At 47.2% G+C, this 20,929-nt stretch overlaps 1 protein-coding gene across 5 annotated transcripts in view; it reads left to right on the top strand.

Moving 5' to 3' along the window:
- The window catches only part of RAD50 (RAD50 double strand break repair protein), a 1,278,308-nt gene that overhangs the window by 1,091,159 nt on the left and 166,220 nt on the right, over positions 1-20,929 (top strand). The window lies entirely within an intron of this gene.

Here is a 20,929-nt window from a genome sequence, read left to right as displayed (position 1 = left end):
CCCGACAAGAGACGGGTGCGTTTCCCAGACAAGTCTGCCTCCGTAGCAGATTGGGAAGAGGTCCGTCAAAAGATCATGGATGTCTTTTCAAAGGCTGCCCCTCCTGTTCCCTGAAAAATGTTAACGATCCCGCTGCGTCTTCTAAAGCCTGCAGGGAATCGCCGATGGCTCCAATGCACGCACCCAAAAGCCTGGGTCAGAAGCCCTCTGGGATCCCTACCCTAGTGGCGTTGGCGGTTTCAACCGCAAAGGAAGTATAGAAGCCAAAGGCTACCATATCTTCATTGTCAAAGGACTCAATGTCGTGGTCGTCAATGTCGAAATCATCGACTTCGTCCGACGATCCATCTTCTAGTTTTAAACCACTGTCGAAGGAAGACTTTGTAAGGTCCTTTGTCAATATTTGAGGAGGAACACGAGGATGAAGCACTGTGCCCTTCGTGTACGAATATTTTGGCATGCTCCGTGGAACTAATTTCTGAGGAATCTCGTTTAGAGGACTTGACTACTTGCCTTAAAGAAGCCAGTGGGTTAGACACTTCTCCAGAAGTGGAATTTGCTTCACCACATTCAGCTGCTCATCCAAGTACTGCATACAGGACAGTGATGAACAGAGTCACTGAGTATTTGAGTTGGGGATGTCTTGCAAAGGATATAGTACAGGATGACCTTACAGATATCCTGGACAAAGGACCCCTAACCCCAAAGAAGTTGTATTGCCTTTCCATTCAGCACTCAAAAACAAGATCTTTGAAAATTGGCAGAAGCCTGATACCGCTCCTGCTATCAACAAGGAGTTGGTAAGAAAATACAAGCCATTGGCTAGTAATCCTGCTTTTCTCTGCAGCCACCTTCTCCTAAGAGCTTGGTGGTACAAGCAGCTACTTCCACGTTTAAAGCAGCTGCTTATCCATCAAACCTAATAGGGATGACAAAAAATATGATGGGTGATCTCTGCTGCGAGTATGGCTCTTAAGACCATTAATGCGTCTTGGGCATTAGCCAAATATACATTCACCTTGTGGAATGTAGTCTTCCAAGCAGCTGATAATATTCCTGAGGTAGAGATGTGTGATGGCTTCTACAAAATAATTAATGATGGTAAGGAAGCTGCATGCCAATCTCTCCAATCGGGATTGGATGCACCAGACTGTGTTGGTCGCTCTATGGGATCAAGTGCGGTCATAAGGAGATTTGCATGGCTACATAAATCTGAATATGCTCCAGATGTCTACTCTAGACTTCTTGACATGCTCTTCGATGGGTCAAAAACTTTTGGGGCTAAGGCTGATGACAGCTTAGAGAAGCTTCAAGCTTCTGAAGCAGCTGCAAAATCCGTGGGTGCAGCCATCCGTCAACTTCAACAGCAACACCTGCCTTCCTGGGGTTGGAGCGGGCGTTCTTTTAGTTTCTTCTCCTCCTTTGGACAAAGAGGTAGACGTCCAGGGAGATTTCGACATGGCGCTAGAGGCCGTGGAGGAAGAACAGCTCAGGCAGTCACCTCCTCACTACCCTCTCCCACAGCTCCAAAACCACTCTGAGCACTTCACTCACAGGACTCCAGTGGGAGGTAGGTTGACTCAGCATCTAGCAAGAATGGTGATACATTATTCAGATGCTTGGGTGCTGCAGATAGTCTCTCAAGGGTACTGTCTCCCATTTATGAAAGGACCCACGGATTGTCCCCGAACAAACAACCTCTTCGGGAACCAAACCCAGAAATTCTCTCCCTGCTGGAGAAAGGTGTTGTGGAAAGGGTACCTGTGGTGGAGCAATACCAGGATCAGTACTTTTCTGGTTCCCAAGAAATATGGAGGACTGCGACCCATCTTGGACCTGAGACACTTGAACAAGTTCCTCAGGAATGTCGGATTCAAGATGGTCACTCTTTCGCAGATTCTCCAGGCCCTTCAGTTTAAGGACTGGATGGTGTCACTCGATCGTCAGGATGCTTACTTTTATGGGCCTACACAGCGCAAGCACAGCAAGTACCTGAGGTTTGCCATTGGCGGCTCTCACTTTCAGTTTTGATTACTTCCTTTTGGGGGGCCTCTGCCCGAGGGTCTTCACCAAGTTGATGGAGGTGGTGGCAGCGAATCTAAGGAGGGGAGAAATTCACATATTTCCTTATCTAGACGACTGGCTGATCAGAGCTTGTTCTCCCGAACAGGTTCTGGGACATTTTAGCAGCACCTGCCACTCTCTCCACAAACTGGGCTTGTCCCTCAATTTCAAGAAGTCCCAGGGTACACCTTCCCAAAAGCTGCAATTCATTGGAGCAACCCTTAACTCTTCCTCAGGAAAGGCTTTGCCACTGAGTTGAGGGCTCAACATATCTTGCAGAGGGTTACAAGATTTTAGAACACCCAACATCTTCCGGCTTTTGATTTTCTGTGGTTGCTGGGTTTCATGGCATCCTGCATTTTCCTGGTGCCAGAAGCCCACCTAAGGATGAGGTCCTTCCAGTGGGCCCTTGGATCCCAATGGTCACAATTCATAGGCAGGATGACGGACCTTCTTCAGGTCCCGAGCAAGGTCACACTGGATCTCCTTGGTGGACCTGCAAAGAGAATGTGATAGGGGAACCTTTTTGGCAACCATGGCCGGAGATGTCTGTAATTACAGATTCTTCCCTCACAGGATGGGGCTCTCACATGAGCAATCCCATGATCAGCGGACTCTGGTCCACATCACAATCAAAACTACACATAAACCTTTTAGAGCTGAAGGCAATAATATTGGCACTGATTGCCTTTTGCCTTCCATACAGGATATAAGCACATCCTGAGAATGATGGACAAGACAGTGGCCGTGCATTACCACAACAAGAGAGGAGGTGTTGGTGTCACTACCACTGTGCAGAGAGGCAATGCAGCTCTGATTTTGGGCACTTCAAAACAGAATCTCTCTATCGACTGGTTACCTGGCCATTGAAGAGAACACAATGGTGGACGCTATGAGCAGGTAGAGCACAGTCTCCCAGGAGTGGGAGTTAGCTCAGGAAGTCCTTCGCCCTTTGGGGAACCCCTCAAGTGTACCTTTTTGCGTCCAGTATCAACAGGAAATGTGACCTGTTCTGCTCCAGGGAATTTTCTCAGAGAGGAGCTCTGAGGGAAGCCTTGGTAGTGGACTGGCCATTTCCACTCCTGTTTGAGTTCCCACCAGTCCCCATCATTCCTCATTGTCTTTAGGAGGTTGAGGACGTTCAGGAAACCCATTATCTGATTGCTCCTGACTGGCCCAGGAGAATGTGGTACCTGAAACTTCTAGGCATGTCTTTCTGCCCTCCATTTCATCTTCCTCAGAGAGTGGACCTACTCTCAGAAGAGGGAGTCTGTCTGTCTTCACCCAGAAATCAGAACTCTGAAACTCTGAACCTTCACACTTGGTTTCTGAGAGGTTAAGATATAAAGATTGAGACCTTCAGGAAGACGTTATGGAGGTGTTGCTTTCGGCTCGAAGACCAGCAACAAAAGCAGTATACCGCTGCTGTTGGAAGAAGTTTTGCAGCTTGTGTAGGGCTAAAGATATTGATCCTTTTACTTGTGACACACCTGCAGTGCTTTCTGTTTTGTTTCACTTAGCCCATCAGGGGAAGCAGGTGACTACTGCCGAGGACTACCTGGCAGCATTATCCATCTTTAAATGCATACCAGACCAAGGGTCTTATTTTAAAATACCCATTGTGATTCGCAAGGGACGGACAAATATATTTCCACTGGTCCCTTCAATAGGGACCAGTGGACCAGCTTGTGATCTAAACTTGGTATTAGCATTTCAAATGGAGCTCACATTCGAACTTCTCCATTCCTCCACCCTCAGATTATTGCCATTTAAGACAGTCTTCCTGGTGGCCATCACTTCTGCTTGCAGAGTGAGTGAGCTAGAGGTTCTTTCATGTAAACCTCTTTTCATTACATTTTCTAAGGAGAAGGTAGTCCTGAGGGTTCGTCCCTCCTTCTTTCCCAAGTTGGTGTCCAAATTCTATCGAGTGCAAAAAATTAACTTGCTAGCATTTTATCCACTTCCTCATCCTTCCAAAGAAGAAGAGAGGTTACAGACTTGATCCAAAAAGAGCTCTGAGCTTTTATATTGCCAGATTGACAAATGTCAGGCAAGACGATCAACTCTTTGTTGGTTACACTGGACACAATCTGGGTCAAGCCGTGACTAAACATACCTTGTCACACTGAATCATTTTGTGTATTTCAGAATGTTATTCTTTGGTTGGAAAAGATGTCCCATAAAATCTAAGGGCACATTCCACCAGAGGAGTGGTAACCACTTCGGCTCTGCAAAGAGGTGTACCGGTGCAGGACATTTGTAATGCCGCAAATTGGTCTTCGATGCACACCTTTTCAAAATTGTGTGGATACCTTGTCGGTTCAAGTCAATAGGTTTGAGAAAGCTGTTTTGCACAATTTAAACCTCTAACAAAAATCCACTGGTCCCACCTCCTCCTATCTAACTGGGAACGATACCAAAATGTCACCCACTTTACTGCGACCATCACGTTACTGTGTCCCCTACCTGTACTATATTACTGACTCATTGTCGACTGCGACCCCTTTCTGGAATCACCTCTACTCTCACCTGCTTGGGTTTCAACTGCAATTCTATCGGCGAGTTGGGGGCCATGTTTATGTACGATGCAGTCTGGCAAACTGCATCACTTAATGATTTTATGTACAATGCGGTCGGTCAATTTTACTTCCGTCAGTTTTCGACCTCCTTTCTATTGGCGAGTAGAGGGCAATGTTATCTGTTTTTATGTACCATGCGGTAGGGCAAAATGGATCACTTAATAATCGTCATGCACTATTCTTGTTATTAAAAAAAAACGGGCCAAGCAGTTTTTCGAGTTTAAAAAGAAAGTATTTATTTGTTTCAATCTTTTTTGATAAATATTGGAACTGAAAATGTATATTCTTTAAAATATGTGTTTACTATTGTAAACATTTTTCTTACTTTAGTAAACGTTGTTTAAATACATAAAATGACAAACCCTATTATAGCTTCTGAATTACCATTTCTATTTTACAAATGTTTAGTGCTTAAAACAAAATAATAATTGTTCAATTTCTGATGAGTGCGGGCACGGCAAACAAACTAAAAAGTCTTTCTCTTCTGCACGTCTTACGAAGCTTCATGACAAGCCCTTACACACTCTTCGAGGTGCTCACATACGCAAATAGCTACATTTGCCGTCCTGCTGCAGACAGTAAATTTCGCATTTAATTCAATATTAATCTGTAACCATGAATTGTCATTTTAATTTCATGTTCAGATTCACTTTGTGCTCTTTCTGCATACCCGTCTTTTACACCTATGAAATCGATGCATCGTCGTGAATGTTGTCTGCAATTTCAAAGGCGACATTTTTGGCCACACATGGATTACATAGATTTTCTAACTGCTATTGAAGTCTATCATAGATGAGGAATCCGTGGGTGGACACAATCCATTCGAAGAACATATTACTTCTGGTAATGTTTTTTCTACTGGATGTTCCTCCCCCTGGTTCCTCTTTGCCCTCCCAGCCTACCCCTCTGACTCTGGATGAATTTTTAAATATCTTCTCTTTCAATGCCCATGTGGGTTATGTATCCCAAGTCAGATGTGCGAAAGGGGGAAAAACTAGAACTGAGGCAATGGGCGCAGTGCATGCTATTCATACCTCTGTGAACGCCACTTCTGAGCGCGGGAATAGAAGCTGCCACGGGATATTGACCCGACACTGCAGAGCGCCCTCTGCTGTTAAAAAAGGTTTCTGAAACTGGATGCAGGATATCGGTATATCAAAGATGAGGAATCCGTGGGAGGAATATCCAGTAGAAGGAACATTACCAGGGATACGTAATTTGTTCTTCTTATTCATGGCGAGAAGTCTACGCTATATTTATTTATGTATTCATTGTTTGCTTGCTAGGTGCTTATACCTCAAGTCAATTCGGTTTCAAAGTGTCCACAGGACAACAGGTAGGGGATATGGGAATGAAAGACATTAATAAACATAAAGATATTAGAGTTTAGTGGAGGGGAAAAAGAAATGACGAACATATTATGCCTTGTGAGTATTCAGAACGTGCAAGTGCTGGAGGGATGGAGCAGTGGGAGTAGGTGCTGGGGTGCCCTCGCCCACGGGTGAGCAACAGAGGAAGTGCATGGTAAGATAAGTGCAAGCCTCCAGGACGGTGGGTTTGCTGCGGCAAGTGCTGAGGATAGACAATAGCTGGGGGCGATAGAGTGTGGGAGGTTAGGCCCCGAGAATGCATAAGGGCCTTGGTACCCAATCAAGGCAACTGAGATATTAGCAGAGGCGAGAAAGAGAATGGAGGTGGTAAAGAGGAAAGTCTTGAGGAACTTGCAGAATTTAAGGAAGTCCTGCTCAAGAAGCAGAGGGAGGCTGTTCCATAGAAGGGAGCCAGCTGAGGAAAGCGATTTAAACCTCCTGCCCTCTGTTTAGCGAAACGTTTCACACGCAGAGAGTTGGTCCAGAGGTGCGCAGAGGTCTAGAAGGGAAATATTTAGTAAGAGAGAGTTGCAGATAGTGTGGTCCCAAGCCCCAGAAAGCTTTGTGGATAATACAAAGGGATTTGAATTTAATCCTTGAAGCAACTGGGAGCCAGTGAATAATATTTTAGGGCAGGAGAGATGCAGACCGTGGGCTTGAGGCCAAGGATAGGTCTTGCTGCACTATGCTGGATTAGCTGGAGGGGACGCAGAGTGCAAGAAGGTAGATTCAGGAGGAGGCTATTGCAATAGTCAAGCTTGGAGAGAAACAGGGCTCGGGTAACATTGAGCTTCTGGGGCAAAGTGAGAAAGGGTAGAATTCCTTTGAGAAGGAAGAGCTGAAAGTGGCACTTGTTGGCAATGTCTGGAGTGTGAGGGAGGAAGGAAAGGAGTCGAAGATGACTCCAAGGTTTCTGGCTTCAGAAGAAGGAGCAGGTGGAGAGCCCATGGAGGAAGGCCAGAGTGAAGGGAAGAAGGCAGGAGCAGGGGTCCCAATGGGAAGGATCTCGGTTTTGTTGGCATTGCGGCTGATATAATTGGATCTGCACCAGGCCTGGGTGGCAGATAGGCAGTCAGGGATGATGGACGGTGCAAGAGGGTCAACAGGAAGTTTGAAAAGGAGTTGTCTCATCTGCATAACACTGGAAGTTGGGGGAGAAGGAGATGAGGTGTGCCATCTGTGTGAGGTAGATGTTAAAAAGCCATGGGCAGAGGATAGAACCCTGGGGCCCGCCACAGGTGAAGAAGGAAGTAGGAGAGGCGAAGGTGCCCAAGATGACTTGCGAAGAGCGGTCAGATAGGAAAGAGGTCAGCCAGTCCAGTGCCCATTCTGAGATACCAAGTGGAAGTGAAGGCAGCAGCTCACACTAGTTTCGTCGGGTGGATGTTTGTGAATGAGGTTGGCAGGGCTTTTGGCAGTGAAGTCAGAGAGCCAAAGGGCCCCAGGTGGGAGGAGAGAAGAGTGGTCTGACCAAGAGGTAGGGGTGACCAGAGGAGATGCGAGAGGGTGGTCAGAGTGGATGAGGGTGTTGAGTGTATGTCCAGCAGAGTGGGTTGGTCAATAACGGGGAATGGAGAGGGATAGAGGTGCAGAAGTCAATGAAAAGAGTGGATGTTGTGCCAAGGGAGTACAATTGGATGTTGAAATAGCCCAAGAGGAGCAGATTGGAGGAGGTAGAAAGTAAGTATGAACAGAAATCGGCCCATTCAGAGAGGAAAAGTGAGGTAGTGCCTGAAGGCCTGTAAATTGTAGAAATGGTCAGGGTGCAGGAGGGAGAGATGACCAACTTGCATACCAGGCTCTCAAAGGAAGAGTAGAGCTGGGTGGGTAAGATGAAGGAAGGAACCCACTCAGGGAAGATTAGGGCAACCCCACCACCAGCATGGTGTGGTCCAGGCTTGGAAATGATCTTGAAGCCGTCAGGTAGGAGGAAGTCAAAAGCAGTGACTGAGCTGGCATTGAACCATGTCTCGGTAGGCGCGAGAATCTCGAGGTCAGTGTCTTCAAGGAGGAGGAAGATGTCAGCAGTGTGTTGGCTGAGCGGGCGTTAAATCGAATCCTTGACTGAGGCTTCCCCCTGGCTTCTGCCTACTCTCTCTCTCTGCAACGCGAGTTCTTTTACTTTGCCTACTAACGGCGTGTCTGTAATCACCCAGCTGCTCCTTCCCTCCGGCATAAATATGCCGGAGAGAACGCTCGCGCAGTGGATGGGTACAGCAGACACGCCGACAGTGCGCCAAAGGCGTGCTTAAGGAAAGCCTGTCTGTGCCTGTCCGGGACCGCTCTGGGCCCTGGGCTCATGTAGCCGTAATGGTCGACTGCAGTACCCCTTCCTGCACTACCTACTCGGACCATGAACCCAACTGCCCTGGCCCGTCATAACCTGTGCTGGCCTTAAGGCTTCACTACTAAACTCCACCCTAAAACAATTATGGACAACAATGCACAAACACCCCTCTTGAAATGCCTTCTTATCAATGCAAGGTCTGCAGTAGCCCATCGTGATGACATTTTTGCTACTGTGGACGACCTTTCGCCGACGTTCTGGTCATTACAGAAACCTGGTTCAACACTAACTCTGGGCCTGACATTATTCAAATGCTCCCTCTGCAGTATGGCATCCTCCAATTAGACCGACCTGCCCCCAAAGTAGGAGGTGGTGTCGGCATTGTGTTGAAGAAGTCTTTAATTTGCCAAACCATTGCTCTTAACCACAAACTCTCTAGTGAGCCATTCCTAGTCAGGACTCCGGTCTTGCCTGAAAACTCCACACACTTTCTTATAACCTAGCGCCCCCCTGGATATGCAACCAACAAGTTTTTGGGTGATTTTAGACACCTAGTGACTGACCTATCTCTAACCTACCCTAAATTAGTCATACTTGGCGATTTCATCCCAACAACCCCCTTGACTTGCAAGTCACTAAACTGGTTTCCTCCCTAGCGGACTATGGACTCATTTTAAGAAACCATAGCGCCACCCACTCTGGTGGGAACTAACTTCATTCCTTCCCTCTGTGGCCTTTGCTTTGGTCTGATTACTACTTGCGCCCCTTCTTCATCCCCCTCGTTAAGCCTAAACTTAGGCCTAAGCCCCAACTGAAATCTCAGTGCCACTGGTACAACGTCTCTCTCGAATCCATGTTTAACTCAATTGAAACTCTCACTCAACCGGGCCTCACTGGTGGTAAAAACCCATCTAGTGCCCTGATGGATGCCTTGCAGGTAACTGCTGACATCCTGGCTCCCTCCAGGCTCTCTACCGTTCGTGCTAAACCTTCTGCCCACTGGTACTCCACTGAACTCAGACTGTTAAAACAAAAATGTTGACTAGCTGAACGGAGATTGCACAGACTACTCAAATCCACTGCAAACATAGCCTATGTGGAGGCACGAACACCTATCAGACCACCATTAAAAAGGCAAAAGCCTGTCACTTTGCAGATCGTATCCTTACTGCATCCTGTTCCTCTAAAGAGCTGTTTCGGGTGGCTAAACAATTGACAACTTCTGTTTGTCCAACCCTGTGACCCTACAAACGCAAACCCACTGTGTGACCACATTGCTTCCTTTTTTAGGGAAAAAAATCTGTAACATCCATGATCTGATATGCATAGAAAGGCCCATCCCTATAGTCCCCTCTGACGCCTTTCTCCACTCGAATGAGATTCTCTACAATGCTTTTACATTTATTAGAGTAACGGATACCATGGTCTCAACTGCTCTGTTAAAGCTCAAATCTGCCTCCCACACTGACCCGATCCCTTTCTGCACTCTCCAAACTGTATCTCACAAGCTCACCCCTCTACTCGTGGCAGCACTTCAGTATTCTTTTTCTACTGGAGATATTCCAGACCCCCTCAAACAGGCTGTGATTTCCCCTTCACTGAAAGTCTCACCATGACCCTGCTACCGTTGAGAACTATCGTCCTATATCTCTAAGTCCTGCCATTATCGGAAGCCAACCACCTCCTTCACCCTTTTCAGGACGGTTTTTGCCCCGGAAAGGGAACAGAGTCTGTTATGGTGGCTCTTCTCAACGACATCCCTCTGCTTCAGGACCGCAGAGAGGTTGGTGCTCTTATTCTCCTTGAACTCTCCGCGGCCTTTGATACCGTTGACCATCTGAAGCTGCTCCACTGTCTCCAAGGGGCTGTAATCTCAAGCATCCCCCTGAAGTGGTTTTCATCCTTTCTCTCTAAACTGTCTCCCTTTCTGCGTTTTGCTCTTGACCGTGGGGTTCTCCAGGGATCTGCTCTTTCTCCTATCCCGTTTAATCTATATATGCTGGGCTTGGCCAATCTGATTTCCAGCCATGGGGTACACTTTTTTCCTATGCTGACGATACACAGATTATTTCGATTTAACGTTCCCTCGACTGACCTCCCCTATCACCCGACCCCCCAGAAATTGGAAGACTGTCTATCAACGGTTGGGTTCTGGATGGCCAACAACTGGCTTAAATTAAATGGAGACAAAACTGAGCTTCTACTTGTCGGATCCCACTATGCAGGACAGACCTGGACCCGTGACTACTGGCCTACCTCACTTGGATCCTACCCTGAACCCTCCTCAGCAGTCAAGAGCCTAGGAATTAATGTTATGTCCTCAGGCTCTAGAGAAGCTCAAATTTCAACTGTCTGCCGGTCGAGCTTTACCAAGCTCAAAATACAGAAAAAAGTTCTTCCATTTCTTCCGGCTGAATCCAGGTCTAAGATTGTGACCGCTTCCATTATGGGATCACTAGACTACTGCAATGGTATTTATCTTGGCCAACCTGAGGCCCTGCCACAATGTTTGCAGATCCTTCAATATGCAGCGGCTTGCCTTGCCTTGCCTTGAAAGCCCCCAGACTTGCTCACTCTTCCAACCTTCTTCGCCACCTTTACTGGCTCCCTGTTAGGAGCTGAGTCAAATTTAAAATCTTATGCCTCGCCCACCGTGCTACTTATAACACTGGGGCCGATTTCCTTCAATCTAGACCTACACCTTATAAACCCAGCAGACTCCTGCGCTCAGCCAATCAATCGCAGTTGAACATTCCTCGATTTCGGTGGGCCAGAGCAGGAGGAAGATCTTTTTCGGTACTCTCCCCTACGCTCGGGAAGGCCCTCCCCCCGGAGATCTGCAACACTCCTGACTTCATTCCCTTTCGTAAACATCTCAAAACATCTCTTAATCCCCTAGGTCTGTAGCCCCCCCCCCTCTCTCTCCTCAGCACCTTGATGCCTCTTGGTCTTTACTTGCGCTCTATACATTCCCATAAAATACAATACAGGTGTAGATGGTCTCTACCTTTGAAGGTTTTCGAAGGTGGAGTACAGGGTCATGGTACTCCAGTCAGACGGGGTTGGGGGGCCGGGAGAGTGGTAGGGGGAGAGGTAGGAGAAGGAAGAAAGTTGATGAGGGATGGTAGGATCCGGTCAAAGAGAAGAAGGTTGGCTTGAGAACCCTGAACCAGAATAGTGCCAGTGTGGTTGATGTAGCGTGATCAGAAGAAGCCCGCCAAGAGGACTTCCTACTTGGTGCCACCAATGATGGGAGAGGATGTGAAAGGGGAAAGAGTAGAAGTGAGATCAGAAGTCCATAGGTCTGGAGAGGAGACAAAGAAAAGGATATTGGTGAAGATCTCTGTGGAGGATGCGCTGAGAAAGGTGCCTACAATGGGATGGCCAGGATTTGCACCCAGAATGTTTGTTTTTTTTTGTTGCTTTTTTCATCCAGACTTCGTGAGAGAGGGAGGATAGATGATAGAATAGCAGTTAGAGAGGATATGAGAGATGGTGAGTTCCATCTCAGTGGCAAAAGATAGATGGGACAAGGAAAGATAAGGGGGTGGGGGCTGCACTCCAGAGGCGGCCTAGTAGTTAAGAGGGCACAGATACAATGCAGAGCAATAGGTGTGGGTGCAGGATTCAATTATGAAAGGATCACAATGCAGTGCACAAAATGGATGCAAGATGAAAAGCACACCCACCTAGATATGATTTTAAAAAGGAACACAGAAGAATGCAGTGCACACAGGGATGCTAGAGGGAAAAGGAAGAAGCACAGCTTGAATGAATTTGCCTTTGTAGTACACAGTGTGAAGTAAAATAAAATAGGCGGTCGAGGGAGAAGGGCAAATAAGGTTAGTACAGTTATGGTTAAAGTAGATGGGTGGAGGAGGCAATAGCAAGTTCAGCCATCACTCACATTTGAGTATAAGGGATCCGAATGGGGCTGGGATCAATGTTCATGCTGGAGCAGGACGTGCATATGAGGCTGCAGCTTTGTTCTCACATTTAAGCAGAAAGGAGCTTGAAGGTGCTTGGGTCCATGATCATGCTGGAGCAGGACATGCACAGGAGGCTGCAGCATTGTTTGACGAGGGGCATGGAGGTGGGGGCCCCTTCCGAGCCCTACAAGGCCCGTACAGGCTCAGACAAGGCCTTACTAGTGAGTCTTTGTCTTGGGGGCTGGCTTAGCCTGCCGGCACCCTGATTGGAAGATGAAAGCCTGGCAGGCCAATCACAGGAGAGGCAGATCTGGCTGGTGAGCCAGTGCACTGAAGCAAATCATGTCGGCCATGATGGAAAGAAGGCCACACTATGAGGAGCAGCAGTTCCACCAGGGTTAGCATGGTGTTATGCACACAAAATTGCACCAGAATGTACAGCCTGATGTATAGACCAACAGGCCCCACTCGGTGAAATTTTCCAATTTTATTTATTTATTTTTTAAAGGCAATTTATTTTTAAAATAAAATCAAGCGTCGAGTTAGGGCACACAACTCATTCTATGCCCGTTTGGGCTTACCTGTGCTGCAAGGATGCTGTCTGCAGCCGTGTGGAGCTGTGAAGAAAGGCCCCAGGCCACAAAGCTTGCTGGGATGTCTCCAGCACCTTCCTTTGGTGCGACCAAAGAGGGACCTATCTTCAGTATTGATAATTAGTGTCATGCTTGGAACACTCACAGGACATGCACGCTTGTGTGAATGCCACTGTCTTCTGATTGATCATGCTTGACCACTCAGACTTGTAATGTCTCTTTTGAATGGTGCACTAATCTCAACTCAGTGGTTTCAGTTGCCCTGCACCATCAAAGTTTCATGTAAGCTTATCGTACCACGCAAGGTCGGACTGGGGCATAAAGTTTTTGTTTCGGGCACCGACAGAAACGTTGCCCACCGTTGCAAATGGTAATTCATTCCTTTTGTGACACTGTTTGACTAGTACCGAAGGGGTAGTTTTTTGACAAAATGTGATTCAAATTGTGCATTAAAAAAAATATTTATCCAGCAACACTATTTAACGATTAGCCGCATAGTGATGTGTAACTCATGAAGCTGGCCCACATTGGCCAAATCAGTGGCCCACACAAGCATTTTGTGATTTCGGTTCGGCCATGGGCCTATTGCCCTATAGGCCAGTCCGAGGTTACGTACCACCAGTTCATTACATCATTTCAGTTTGAGATGATCACTTTTCTTTAAATAGCAAGTTACCCACGAATGTGTGTTCAGAATTCTATGTAAATATCTGTGATGGTTCCTCATGGCTCTGCTGCACGTGGTCATTGTTGCTGCTTCATAATTAAAATAAAGTGTGGGAGAGGCACAGAAGGATGTACAGAAAGGTCCACCTGCCACTCTCAAAGTATTGAGTCATCGATCGTGCCCAGAGATGTAGGCCTGTCCTCCCTGGACTCTTTTTCACTCCGTAGCTGCCCCTCCTAGGCTTTGAATCTCCCCCTGTTTTACAGAAAATGAACTAACGCACTGGAGCATATATACAAGAGCTGCAGGGACACACTATTAGTAAACGCCACATAGCATGAGAGCAAGTGGCGTTCTAAGATGAGGCCGCCATGGGGTTCATAAAATATTCTCCCACGAGGCTGACACTTTACCCTATTTCGGCGTCATTTTGCATTAGGTGGTTGCGCCTGGTCAAGAAAGCATTTACAAGTTTCCAATGAGGAACACTCTTGATTCTTGCTAGCTAAGAGATGATTTACAAAACATTTTCCAGCACTAAGTGCATCTTAATCTTGCAAAAGAGTGTAACTTGCGCCAGAGCAAGATCATGCACTTCCGATTTACAAAAAGGGCAATGGCTGCATTAACACAATGCTTTCCGACTTTTCTATGAATCTACCACTTGCAGGAAATGTTGAAAATTGCACAAAAGTAATTGATAATGTCAGTGCAGGCAATCATATTGTTTGGGTGTGTCAAGAGAGCACCATTTCAATCATGTGCGTTTCAAGCTTTGTGTCTCGAAAAGTACATACCCACAAAGGTGTAATTTGAAGGCATTCACAAACAGTTACTTTGATCTGCAAAAGCCTTTCTTTGTTGCTTTTCTGAAACTTGGATGATGTTTGTGTACAGTTGCTTGCAGAAGTCTGAAAGATACATTGTTGCCCCACAAATTTGTGGGATGTGTGGAGAAAGTTGAAATATGTCCTGGAAAAATAGTTTTCATTGTAATAAATATTTTTGTTAATAGGAAAATAAAGTTTTTGGTTTCACCTAGAACCGGTGCAAGTTGCTCCCTGATGCAAGCTGCACCGGGACCAGCAGAGTGGCGCTCGTTTGTGAATTGGGTGCAACTTACACTTTTTTTTACGCCTGTCATAAGTTACGCCTAGATTCACTTGAAAACTTTGTGATTCCTGTTTTCAGACAAAAGTAACAATCGACAGATCGTATCCCAGACGTAATTTAAGCCCATAATTGATGATGTTTCGGAAGCCTTCCCTAAATGCCACAGCAGGAACTGGGGTGGGTAGTAAAGCGGCACTATACCTGTGCACACATCATAATGTACAAAATCAATTTGCCACAAAACCTAACATGGTATTAAGAATATGAGTGTGAATGGGAATTTCTAAACACATGGACAGGCAGGGCTTGCAGGAACAGGTAGCCATATTCTGGAAGAAAGACACTTTTACGTGCAGTGAAGATTGTCCTCCTGATCTTGATAGACTCCCAGGTATTGATATGTTGCAGACAACACAGGCAGTGTGGCATGCCATTTCCCCCGCTGATATTTGTACAAATTACACCATTGGAATTGGCGATGTGATGGAGTCACCTCAGGGTAGACCATAAAGGGAACCTGAGGGCCGGGGAAGCCACCAGATATGTGATGGGACATATGGAGATGTTATATGGGAGATCCTATAGAGCTCCCTCAGTCTCCCTTGTCTGCTGCTCTACCTATCCTGCATTCACCCCATCGGGGTGATCTGCCCAATATGCCTCACATCGAATGTACTGAGTGAAAAGGAGGGGAATGTATCCCAGAAGGAGCAAATTTGCAAGACAATAGGGTCGGGACTCTTGAAAACCACAGAATATCAGGCGCTTTAGATGTCTTTAGAGAAAACTGCACCCTGTGAGTCAATTGCTTTCCCTGGGCTCTGTCTGCAAGTCTGCTTGCGGAGCAAGATCCCTTGCTGGGAACACTTTGGACATTTAAGCCTTGTTGTCGAAAGAAGGATGGAGACCAAATAAAAGAGCCGTCTGTGACACCAGGAAAGTTAACAGGGCTTAAGCAGGCAGTGAGAAGCATAGCAAGCAACTACAACTGTTAAAAGCACAGATAGCTTGAGCACAGTACTGCCTGACCACCATGAGGCTTGTGCCTAACGCCAAGATATCATATGATATGATAGGTTATTTATAACGCGCTTAATACCCATAGGTTTCTAAGTGTGGACCCGAGGATCGAACCTGTGGTGCTCCATGTCGTCTTGCTTCCAACGCGAGCATGTTGTCCCTGAGCTATCCTGACTTGACCTATTTTAGCACTGGGTACAGGCTCCTTAGCAAACATAAACCAAAGAAAATGCACACTTGGGGAGGAGGTGGATGTCATGTAGAAATCAGCGCACATGCAAGTCCAAATGTAAGATAGCAAGGACACCCCATGTGGCTTATCTTCCCAGTTATGAGAGATTTCCACGGCCCTCTGGTGAGGGATCTAAAACCATGCAACAAAAGTTTTTTTTATAAATGCAACTTACCGAGAGAAGCTGCTCTCTCTCCCCAGCAACACTCTCCAGTCAGCGTTCGCTGCTGTTTAAATCTCCTGGTTATTGGTACGTGCTCCAAACCACTAGAGCGCAGCTTGTGTTCTTGATCTTTTCCGCTCTGCATCACTCAGCTCATCTTCCTCATCCCAGTATTCTTGTAGTTATGGGAATCGAAGTTCATTCTGGATATTTGTCAGAATCTGCAGAAGCCTCCCCCTGTGTCTCCTCACCTGTGACCTCCGGTGTTAGGGTTAGGTTAGACTCTCTGTCTCTTCTTCTTTCCTTTCTGCGTACTTCTTCACCTTTTTCCGCCTTCTTCCCCTTCCTTCGTTCGTAGAGAAAAGGACGCTCTCCACCCGAGGCCACCTTGACAATGATTTGAGAATCGTCAGGCGGACCCAAGGGAGCACGCCCCCAAATTCAGGGAAAAAGCCTGGTAAGGCGCAAAAAACCCTGAGCGGAATCAACCTGCAGATGTAGATCTTGCTTCGGAGGAAAGATCCAAATCCGTAACCGGAGTATGCTGTGGACCCAGGTCAGCTACGGTGTAATGGCGTACTAGCTGTACCTCCTGGAAGAGGCACGCTCCTGAGAACTCGGAGTCCAAATCGGTTCTGAAGGTAGGACAGCCACCTCTGCAGGTAAGATAGGGAGAGCTGGAGAGTGATGGCTGACAGAAAAGGGGGAACGATAGGAAAGTAAGGGAGAAAGAAAAGGACGAAGCTGGCAAGGTGCAAGAGAGGGGGAAGGAAGCGCTGACATGCGAGGCAGGCTATCAGTGAAAGGGGAAAAGAGAGAGAGAAGGCAAACACGGTACGCGGAAGGACGCGACTGTAGAAAGAAAAAGGAATTATAGTAAATCGTCTTGGCCGTCACGGGGGAAGGCAAACATAGGCAAGGAAAAAGCACAGTAAGGTAAGAGGGCTGAGAGCGTAGGAAACGGAGCAAAAACCACACGGAGAGAGCACCGAGCGGTCCGACGCGGGCAGTTCGAAAGAGTTGCAGCGCGTCTGGCAAGGGGGCGTGTCGGCCTATGTAAACAAAAAGCGCATGAAACACTAGTACGCTGGTACTGATTCCGCGGTGGCCTAATGAAGCCGCCATTTGTTCCATACTTTCCACGGTTGAACCGTGACAATATTTTACATGGAAAATCTCGGTGTGTGCTCTCAGAAGTTTTGTGCAAGTTAGTTCTAAATAACTTGTAGACAGATTCTGAGGAGATATCATGTGTCATGTGTTTTGGAGGGTAAATTAGATCTTGATGGTTCACATACAGATCTTGTTAGGTCTACAGTACCTTTTCTAAGGGGATGAGGGTAGCTGGAAAAATATGCCATTAAGGCATTGTGCATGGATGGGGTATTGTCAAGAGAGGAAGGGGAATACACTGCCTTGTCTGGTGGTTCCCTGCTACTCTCCCAGAGGTTGTTTCCCCCCATGTGATACGCCCTCATATAGCCGCCCATCAGGATCAGGTAGTGAATGCCGTCCTCTGGCCACATGGGGAGAGGTCACCGCCGGGAAAGGAGTGATGGCGCCATTGGATTCATCACAGTGGCTAATATGGTGATATGTTGTGCATTATAAGAGCTTTTTACTCTTCTATGCCCCCTCAGATACCATCTGGCCAGCTGGCTGGAGTCACCATTCTCCCACCATGACACCCATCCCTGCCACCACCACCAGCAGCATGGAGTCCATTATGGAAACCCCTACCCTATTTCTATTGAATATCAGGTCTCTCCCAGCTCACACTGGTGAAATTTGGGACCTACTATCTAGTAGGCAACCAGATTGTTTGTCTGACAGAAACCTGGTTAACACCTAGCTCGGCGCCCGCTGTGGTCCAAGCTATTCCCCCTGCCTACCTCATCATTCCCCATGACCGCCCACCCCCCAAACGTGGGGGAGGGGTTGCTGTTATTTTCAGGGACAAGTATACTGTCACTCAGTTACCATGCCCCCATACACTCAATATGGAAGCTCTACTTTTTAGATGTGCCATTGCACCTTCCTGCACTATTCACTTTTTGCTCATATATCGCCCTCCTGGCCCCATAGGGTCTTTTGGGAAAGGTCTAGCTGACCTCGTAGCTGACCAGAATCTACAATATACCAATCTAGTGATTCTAGGTGACCTTAACTTGCACTTTAATCTGCCAAGACCTTTTGAGATGAACTCTCTCTTTGACAGTCTATTTGATCTGCACCTACACCATCTGATCCAAGCTCTCACTCACTCTCATGGGAACACGCTTGACTTGGTATTTGCCAAAGACTTCTTGTTACGTCCTGGCCCCATTGAACCAGTGGTATGGTCTGACCACCATCTGGTATCCTGCACATTTATACTAGCGAACTCCTTCCTCCTAAAACCTTACTACGTTCCTGTCGCTCGGTTGATACTAAGGCACTCAGTGCCCAAATAGCCACCAATTGTGCCTCCCTGAGGCCACTAACTCTAAAATCACTCTCTCAAGCCCTCGCGGCCGCCGCTTATCTTTGCACCCCACTAAAACTGACTCAAGGTCGCAGACTACCCTCCCAACCCTGGTTCACGAATCAGCTTAAATCTACTCACCTGAAACTCAGACAAATGGAGTGCAAATGGCGAAAAAGTTACAACCCTGCGCTCAGAGACTCTTACAAACTTGGTCTCTCTACTTATCTGGCCAGTGTTCACTCAGAAAATTGAAAGTGCCTTATGTCAGCCTAAAACCCTGTTCCCTATTGTCTACTCATTAGCCTCTTTTGAGGCCCTTACTGCCTCATTCGCTCCTACGGCCTCAACTGTTATTCTTATGCTCACGACACTCAAATCCTGATCCGACTAGATCATAATCAGGCTGAGGTGTTGTCATGCCTTCATGACTTTTTGAGAGCCGTCAGTGACTGGATGGATTAGAACTGGCTCAAACTTAATGGTGACAAAACTGAGGTATTGGTGGTGGGTTGCCCTCCGGATTCTTCACTGTGGCCTTCTGCTTTCTGGCCCTCCTCTCTAGGCCCTCTTCCTAGTCCAGTTAGCAAAGTGAAAAACCTGGGGGTCATTCTCTCTGTCTCCCTCTCTATGTCCATCCAAGTGACTGCTGTGTGCCAAGCCGCCCACCATCAGATCAAGGTCCTAAAGAGGCTTTTACCCATGATACTGGAAGCCATTCGCCTCCCAGTGGTAGCTGCGTTGGTCCTCTCACGGTTGGACTATTGTAATTCTCTATATCTGTCGCAGCCGATCGGCCTAATACAGCGGCTTCAGCGCATGCAGAACCTGGCAGCCAGGCTAGCCACTGGCACTCCCTATGGAGCCCACATCTCTCCAGTGCTTCGCCGACTTCACTGGCTTCCGGTGGGCCAGCGTGACCTTTTCAAGTCACTGTGTATTGTACACCGGGCGGTCCACGGCCAAGGAGTTTCTGCAGACAAAATTCTCCTGTTATATCCCTGAACGTGACCTACGCTCCTCTACCACCAATCTTCTTGCTGTTCCAAGGTTCAATCGTGAGAGGGTCGGCGGCAGAGCCGCTAAACTTTGGAACAATCTTCCATTGGCACTAAGAAGTGCTCCCAACCACCTTGGTTTCAGAAGAGCCCTCAAGACCACTCTGTTCTAGCTCTCCACTATTTCTGGCCCTCCCCTCCATGAGCAGCTCTCCTCTTTAGCCCCATGATGCCCTTGTGTTAGGGAGAATTCTCTGTTAAGGCTAATTTCCCAAACCTAGTGAGTCCCCCAGCAGCTTTGCTGGATTTTTGGGGTTTATTTTTTTCTCCTGCTAAGAGTGAGACTCTTTTTCTCCCACTCTTAGACATGATTTGAGATATCCTTTGACATTGTAATGTGTTTTATGGGCTGTTAGGCAGAAACCTGTGCAGTTCCCTTGGGGAACACTGCAAAAGATTTAAGACTACAGGTAGAGCAGTAAACCCCTTTGGTAGCAGTCTGTACCACCCAGATTTACCTGGTAGCTGTGGCTGAGCAGTCAGACTTCTCTCAAGAAGAGTTAGGCAGTATGTAAAGTATACACAATATGTACCAAAACACAATAGCACAAGCAACCACTGACCAGAGCTTGGTTTCAAAAGTATATAGTTATTTATTTAAAATACACATAAGTTAAAAACACTCTAGCAAAAATATAGTAAAAGCACTTCAACACAGTTATAATGAAAGTAGATTCAATCCTTTCTCCTATCTAGACAACTCTAAGTAAACACCACTTAATTAAAACAGAGGTGAGTGCTTAACGTTAGATGACACTCTAGTAGTTTCCAAGAAAGGGAGAGAAAAAGCAGAAATGGGTTAGACACACCACTCTAAGGTCCAGAGCACTTGCAATAGGCTTAAAGAAGAATAAAGTCACAGGTGAGCAAAAGTCACTAGGCAGGGCCCACTCTTAGAGTAGCCGGAGCGAAAATGTGCCCAAGATCACACTGTTAGTTAGAGATTCAAAGTCTTGCAAAGAGTCAAAAAGAGGTTAGAGTGGCTCAGAAAGTTTAGCCAAAGTGTCCCAGGCACTCCCAGGTTCGAAAGCCGGGGACTAAATCTACCCCGTACAGTCGGTAGCAAGGGAAGCCAGGCAGAACACAGTACCTTAAGCGGAAAGGATCCTCCAGCGGTGGCAGTTGTTCCAGGCAGTGGCAGCAGGGCTCGACGTCGGTCAGGGGAGAAGAAGTTCTCGCTGAAGAGCAGAAGAAGAGGGTCGTTGCACTGCCCGGGAAGAAACCAGCCGCGGAGTCCTCCGGTTAAAGGGTTGGTACCGACTTTCGCGGTATGGGGGTAAAGTGTGGTATTCCGGTTGCCGGGGTGCTTGGCACAGGCAAGGCGGCCACGAGATACCTCAAAGAACGGAAAGAAGGCGAAAACTGGTTGTCCCCACCAGTCAAGGGAAGG

The sequence above is a fragment of the Ambystoma mexicanum genome, chromosome 3p (genome assembly GCF_040938575.1).
Source record: "Ambystoma mexicanum isolate Mex_15411 chromosome 3p, UKY_AmexF1_1, whole genome shotgun sequence".
NCBI lineage: Eukaryota > Metazoa > Chordata > Amphibia > Caudata > Ambystomatidae > Ambystoma > Ambystoma mexicanum.
The sequence above is the reverse complement of the archived record's forward strand: the minus strand, read 5'-3'. Positions and strand labels throughout refer to the sequence as shown.